Source organism: Sorex araneus, chromosome 9 (assembly GCF_027595985.1).
Source record: "Sorex araneus isolate mSorAra2 chromosome 9, mSorAra2.pri, whole genome shotgun sequence".
Lineage (NCBI taxonomy): Eukaryota > Metazoa > Chordata > Mammalia > Eulipotyphla > Soricidae > Sorex > Sorex araneus.
Window position 1 is genome coordinate 16,443,622 of NC_073310.1, and position 7,396 is coordinate 16,451,017.

Consider the following 7,396-nt stretch of genomic DNA (forward strand, 5'->3'; position numbering starts at 1 on the left):
CCTTGTCTTGCATACAGCTGACCCAGGTTCTATCACTGGCACCTCATAGGGTTCCCCAAGTACTGCAAATAATCCGAGTGAAGTGTAGGGAGCCATTTTACAAGCCTGGATCATATCTTCTAGTCAAGTGGAGGCTTGCTTGGGATTCCTGTAACAAGGTCGCTGCTGACCTTACTGATCTTATCATTTCGCCATTTGTTTCTCACTAGCCAACGCCCATGCCTGATCTGCATTTTACTACAGTTCCTATGGGGGGTCCAAGCACGCATACTATACAACCTCCTCCCAGCAGAGAGGTGTAAGTACTGTAATTGCAGTAGAGTAAACTCTCTCTCTCTCCTCCTCCTCCTTCTGGCTCTGCGTCTGTTCATTCGGCTGCGTCCCCTCCTTAGCCCCATGAAGGGTCCTCCCTGCTAGACAGGACGGGGCCCCCAAAGAGAAGAGCCAGGAATAAGCTCTAAGCACAGCTGGCTGTGGCCCCAAAATAGTAAAATAAAGCAAGAGAGAAACTTTATTCAGGGAGGCAAAGCTGACTTTAAGTCTCCAGAAGGAGCCTATGAGATCATGGTAATGCTGACAGCCCCAGTTCTTCATCAAAATGCAGTTCACTAAGACGGGAAAGAAGCAGTATCCACTGCAAGGGGTGGGGGTGTGTGTGTGTCTGGGTCTGGGTTTGGGTCTGAGTGTGTGTTATTGGGGTTGGTATCAAGGACTGGAGTACATCTCCATCCCAATGCTTTCATGTTCCACGAACAAATGCTTTTCTTGAGAAGGAGCCCCTTGAAATGTCAGTGCGAACATCTGAACATGCAGATTTCATACCAATCTTGAAAATAGTGGGTATTGCCAGTTTTAGTATTTTGTTCTATGGGGCTATAATGGTCAATTTTTGGGTCAACTTACTTAGGATCAGGGATATCCACATATCTGGTAAAACATCATTTCTGGATGTGACTAGGAGGATATCAGAAGAAATAAGTATCTGAATTGGTGAATTGAGTAGAAAATACATAGTGGATGGGCTGACCTGGGGATATATATATGTATCAACTTGTGTGAGGCCCTGGGTTCAATCCCCAGAATCCCCTTGCCAAAAAGTTAAAAAAAAAGTGGGAATTATATTATTTATTGAGAGCCAAATATTATAAAACGAGTAGCTGAAAAGGTAGCACAATGGATAGGGCGCTTGCCTTGCACACGGCCAACCCGGCATCCTATATGGGGCCCCTAAGCATCACCAGGAGTAATTCTTGAATGCATAGTCAGGAGTAATCTGACTGGTATTAAAGTATTAATAATAATAATCACTCTAGGTGATACACATATGCTTATACATATATACATATGTGTTTCAGGTCACACCTGGTAGTGTTGAGGGCCTACTACCAGCTGTGCTTGAGAAATATGCAGCCCGAGCAACCAAGGCATGTACTTTACTCCTAGCCACATCCCTGGTTCCTATAGTTTTGGATCTTAGTTATTCAAATTAAGACAAAAACTGGGGCTGGAGCAGTAGCACAACTAGGGCATTTGCCTTGCACATGGCCTAACCCGGGTTCAATTCCCAGCATCCTATATGGTCCCCCAGCACCACCACGAGTAATTCCTGAGTGCAGAGCCAGGAGTAACCCCTGTGCACTTCTGGGTGTGATCAAAAAAAAAAAAAAAGCAAATTAAGACAAGAACTTACATCAACCCCCTTATTTTCAGATCTTTGAATTGAAACTTAATTAATCACCATCTTTCTGGTTCTCTAGGGCTGAAGCGATAGCACAGCGGGTAGGGCGTTTGCCTTGCACACAGCCGACGCAGGTTCAATTCCTCTGCCCCTCTTGAAGAGCCTGGCAAGCTACCGAGAGTATCTCACCTGCACGGCAGTTAGAGTATCTAACTGCCTGGCAAGCTACCTGTGATGTATTCGATATGCCAAAAACAATAACAACAAGTCTCACAATGGAGATGTTACTGGGCCCGCTCGAACAAATAGATGAGCAACAGGATGACAGTGACAGTGACAGTGACAGCCTATAGACCAAAAACACTGGGACTTCTCTGTTTCTAATACTATGTAAGTCCATTTCTTTTTCTTTTTCTTCTTCTTCTCCTTCTCCTTCTTTTATTTTATTTTATTTTTGCTTTTCAGATCACACACGGTGATGCACAGGGGTTACTCCTGGCTCTGTACTCAGAAATGACTCCTTACGATGCTGGGAGACCATATGGAATGCTGGGAATAGAACCCAGGTCAGCCACGTGCCAGGTAAATGCCCTACCCACTGTGCTATCACTCCAGCACCTCTTCTTCTTTTTAATGTGAGGCAAAGACTGCCCTGGGTGAGGTTCCTCTCTAGATCACCTCTCTACTGTGGAATGAAGCCCAGAGCCTCTGCTCTGGGCTCGTCTGAGAGAAAATGAAGAGGCTGAATCTACCAACCAAGAAATCAAGCCATAAATTCCTATAATAGAGTCCCTCTTCTATCTATCTCTCTATACCTCTCTATCTATCTCCTCTTTATTTTGTTTCTCCAGAGATCCCTGATCAATACAAGGATCTTCTTTAGTGGATACTCTTAGCAGACTCTCTAAGCCTTAGCTGATTTTATTTTTGTGTGTGTGTGTGTTTCTTTGTTTGCTCTGGTTTAAGGGCCATACCTGGCATGCTCAGGGCTTATCCCTTTCTCTGTGCTCAGGAATCACTCCTGGCAGTGTTTGAGAGACCATGCAGAGTGAGGGATCAAACCCTGATCAGCAGTGTGCAAGGCAAGTGCCTCATGCACTATCCTATCTCTCCCGCCCATTTTATCACCTTATATCAGACATGTGTAACTGTGCTCTCATGGTGATAGGGAGTTGAGAAAATGCAGAGCTCCTATCGGTGGAGTACATGCCACCCACAGGCGTGTGCTGGTGCAAATACACAAACAAGGACAGGAAGGCGGGGAGGCTGCTTGCCTTGCACATGGCTGAGCCCAGTTCAACTCCAGGCTCTACAGAGGGTCCCCAGAGCCCTTCTGGAAATGATCCCTAAGCACAGAGCCAGAAGGTACCCTAAGCATAGCCAGGTTTGAGGAAGGAAAGAAGGAAGGAAGGAAAGGGGGGAGGGAGGGAAAGAGGGAAGAAGGGAGGGGAGGGAAGGGGATGGGGGATGGGAGGGGAGGGGAGATGAAGAGAGGGGGAAAATAATAAATAGCATCTGGGGGCTGAAGCAATAGCACAGCGGGTAGGGCGTTTGCCTTGCACGCGGCTGACCCGGGTTCGATTCCCAGCATCCCATATGGTCCTCTGAGCACCGTCAGGGGTGATTCCTGAGTGCAGAGCCAGGAGTAACTCCTGTGCATCACCAGGTGTGACCCATAAAGCAAAAGAAAAAAAAAGAAAAGAAAAGAAATAGCATCCCAGACAAAGCTTGTGCTCCAGACCTTTGGCTGTCTCCCAACCCTGCAAGGACATTCTTTTTGTTTGTTTTGTTTTGGACCACACCCAGTGATGCTCAGGGATTAGTTCTGCTTCTGCACTCTCAGAAATCACTTTTTGGTAGGCTTGGGGGACTATATGGGATGTCAGGGATCGAACCCGAGTCAGCCGCATGCAAGGCCTTAGGCAAGGCAAATGCCTTACCACTGTACCGTAGCTCCGGACCCTGGAAGGACATCCTTAGGAGACTAGAGTTAAGTTGATTTTTGACTCGCTTCTTTAGCCTTTCTTCACCCCCTGTCCATTAATTTCCTTCTAAGAACATGTATGAGTTTCATAACCAGAAAATATTGTTTTCCTTAAAGACAACTGATAATATGAGCTAAGGAGAAAGGACTGGTTGTGTCAGAGAGGCACGCCTGGACGGTCCCTGATAAGAAGGAATGTCTTAGCGCCCACCCTTGTGCTCTGCACTTCCCAGGCTAGTGAGGGAGACCATACACAAAGCCCTTGTCTGCTGCTTCCAGAGGTCTGAGCTTCGGGAAGTTTCTCTCAGATACACTAGAGTAAGGCCTTGACTTCCTTCTAGGGCTCTTTTTCCCTCCCTCCCCCGCCCCCTAACTTTCTCCTTCTTTCCTGTCTTTTTAAATGGAGCAAAGTCTAGATGTTTAGAATAAAGTCACTATTTTATAGCTATGAGAACTGCCCACAGCTTGATTTCCTTAAAAAATTAATAATAATACTAATAAAAACATTTAAATTACTGAGTTATTGGGAAACTGGGAGGGAATCTTAATGTATGTAAAGAGCACTTGTAAAGAGGAAGTAAATAATAGGTAATTCTAGTACATTGCTTGATAAGGGGATCTTAGTATAGAATTATGAATAAAAGAATGAATTCGGATAGACACTCAGGAAATATAATTAGGTGCAACAGAAGTTTCAAAATAACATATAGAGGTTTCAAAATAACATATAACAAAAATGTCCTATCAGCTGTACTACCTCTCCTAACCTCTCCTAACATATGGAGGGGTCGGAGCAATAGTACAGCAGGTAGGGCATTTGTCTTGCATGCAGTCGATCCAAGTTTAATCCCGGGCATCCCATCCCATATGGTCCCCCCAGCACTGCCGGAAGTGCAGAGCCAGGAGTAACCCCTGAGCATCGCTGGTTGTGACCCCAAAAAAGCAATAATAATAATAACAATAATAATAATAATAGTAATAATAACATGGAATGTCATCTGTTGATCTGTTGCTTGTTGGGGACGGGCCTGGGCACCCTCTGCCTCTGTCCCTGTAAACAGGGACTGGGTGAGGAGGGGGCCTAGGCACCCCCTGCCTTAGTTCCTGTAAACAGGAATGAGTATGGAGAAACGTGGCATGAGGGCGAGTCATCCCCTGACAGCCAACCTTGACAGGCAGCCGAAGGGCCACCATGCTCTGGCGACCTGCCTCGAGAGAAAAGTTGAAGGGCCACCATGCTCTGGCAGCTGGACTCGAGAGGAGGCTGAAGGGAGGATTGGCTCGTGTCTGCCATGGCCATGCTCAAGGCCATATCTGCTTTCCCATGTTTCTCAAGGCTGAGAGAAGGAACCGAAAAACAAGTAAGATTGGCAAAAATAAAGATGCTCTCACCACTTAATAATGTTTATGCCACTTATGTAATCTGCTGATCATTGCTAAGCTAAGACTATATAAACCTGCTTGGATTTCAATAAACTTGCTGTATGCCTCATATTGCATGCAGTCCTCCCGAGCCCACTCAACTCTCATTCCCTCTCTCCGGCCGAGGTTCAAGTTGGCCGCGCAGGCTGCGGCAGTTGCTGTTATTTGTTTTTGGCTTTGACCATCTCCAGCAGCGATCAAGTGGGGGGTCACTTCCAGGCAATACTTAGCTCAGCTGTTCGAGCCTGACCATTCTGAGGTCAGGACTGGCACTGCAATGCTGGCTGGACTCAGCTGCACTGGGGACACCTGGGCTACACCGAGTGGTACTCAGGGAACCATGCTTTGGATTAAAGCTGAGGTAGAACAAGGCCTATACTCTGGTACTTTAAGCTAACACCCCAGGCCAAAAGTTTTGCTCTTTTTTTAAAAAAAAATTTTGCTTTTTTGTATATGTAACATCTAGAAATATTTGCAGAAGTTGGACATGCATGCACGCACACACATATTCACATATATTACTAGGATATTACTCAAAACTGAGTTGGGGTAATAACTGAATTGAAGGCTAAACTTAATTGTAAATGCCACTAAGAAATCTAAACATAATATACTATCCAACATTACATCAGGCAAAAGGGACTCATTACTACTTTCATCTTCCTTTGTTTGTTTTTGTTTTGGGGTCACACCTGGTGATGTTCAGGGATTACTCCTGACTGCACTCGGGAATCACTCCTGGTGGTGCTCAGGGGACCATATGGGATGCTGGGATCAAACCTAGGTCTCTGTTGGCCATGTTCAAGACAGGTGTCCTGTCAGCTGTACTATCTCTCCTAACCTTTCTACTCTCTCTCTAGCCTTCTGAAGCAGTTTCTATTAGGCAACATCAACATTAAGCAGGACAAAAATGGGACTTCCATGCACCAAAATTAAAACGAAACCACTCTTGTCACCATATTAAAAAAGTAAACACTGTTCACACCACAAAAATGACTAAACATTCCCTTGTTCTGGCTCATATGAGGGACTGCTGCATCTTTGCCAGTGACAGGCTTAGTGTCTTTTCATTTGTCTCACCTTGATACGTGGACTAAGCAAACCAAGAGCCATCCCTGCCTCCTGACAGTATTAATAATAGAGGAAAGCCTTCGGAGACTTCTTTGAGTTTTTCTTCAAATCACACCCAAATCCTTTCTGTCACCTACTTCCTGATGGTCCTTTACTGCATGAGTCCATACATCCATCTTTGTTCCATTTTGGGTGTCTTCTCTGTCATCTTTGTTTGGCTGGAGGTCAGCTGAAATAATTGCCTCAGGCTGTGCCATGGGCCACTTTTTGAGGTGGGAAAAATGGACTGTGAGCAGTTGGGTACCACAGGGTGGGTATGGTTGAAGGGCTAGCAGGTTAACCCTGAATACCCCCTAAGACTTCATCTCCCAATGGCCCACTCAATGCCTGAAAGACTTTTATGTACCTTGCCAGTATCAGACGTTTGTTTTTGGTTCTTGGGCCACACCCTTGCAATGCTCAGGAGTTACTTCTGGCTCTTCACTAAGGAATTACTCTGGGCAGACCATGTGGGATGCAGGGGTTGAACCTGGGACTGCTTGCTTACAAGGCAAGCGCCCTATTAAGTGCCCTACCTGCTATACTACCTCTTCAGCCCCAGTTCGTATTTTGGAATCCAGGACCTCATACACCCAAGGTATGTACTCTACCTTTAAGCCATATGATTTTCCCTTTAAGGTATCAACAACTTCATTTATAGTAAATCAAAGGAGGTGGTGCAGGACAGATAGAACAGAGAGGCAGTGTTTGCCTTAAGCGAGGGGTACTGGGCTTCCATTCCTGACCCATCTCACATAAGTCTCCAGAGTCCTGCCAGAAGAGAGCCCTGAGTGCAGACCCAGGAGTAATTCCTTGTGCACCTCTGGATGTGGCCCCAAACAAACAACAACAACAGAAAGGCATAGAAGGAATTAGTAGTTGGTTAATATGGAGAACTGTGTGCCAAGTAGGTTCTAAGGGTCCCAGAGGTTAATTCATCTATTTCTCCCATAGCTCCCATGAAGACTGTTTTCGGATTTTACTACTGAGGAGACTAACGTACAGCAGCCAACAACTTCGGGGAAAGAGGAAGAGTCGAGTCTTAAGCCATTTCCTGGGCCCCGCCCATCCATCCATCCCCCCGCCCAGGTCAGCGCTGGCGCCGCCATCTTGTCTGTAGTCGGCCCGGACCACAACTCCCAGCAGCCCTCGCGGCGGCCGCTCGCCACACACAACAAATCCCGGCGTGCCCCGGGGCGGCC

At 46.2% G+C, this 7,396-nt stretch overlaps 1 non-coding gene across 1 annotated transcript; it reads right to left on the reverse strand.

Moving 5' to 3' along the window:
- Positions 1-2,309: 2,309 nt before the first annotated feature.
- LOC129399040 (small Cajal body-specific RNA 21) lies at positions 2,310-2,449 on the reverse strand. The gene has a single exon (XR_008626885.1). It is a non-coding gene; the product is annotated as a small Cajal body-specific RNA 21 (non-coding RNA).
- Between the last annotated feature and the right edge of the window lie 4,947 nt (positions 2,450-7,396).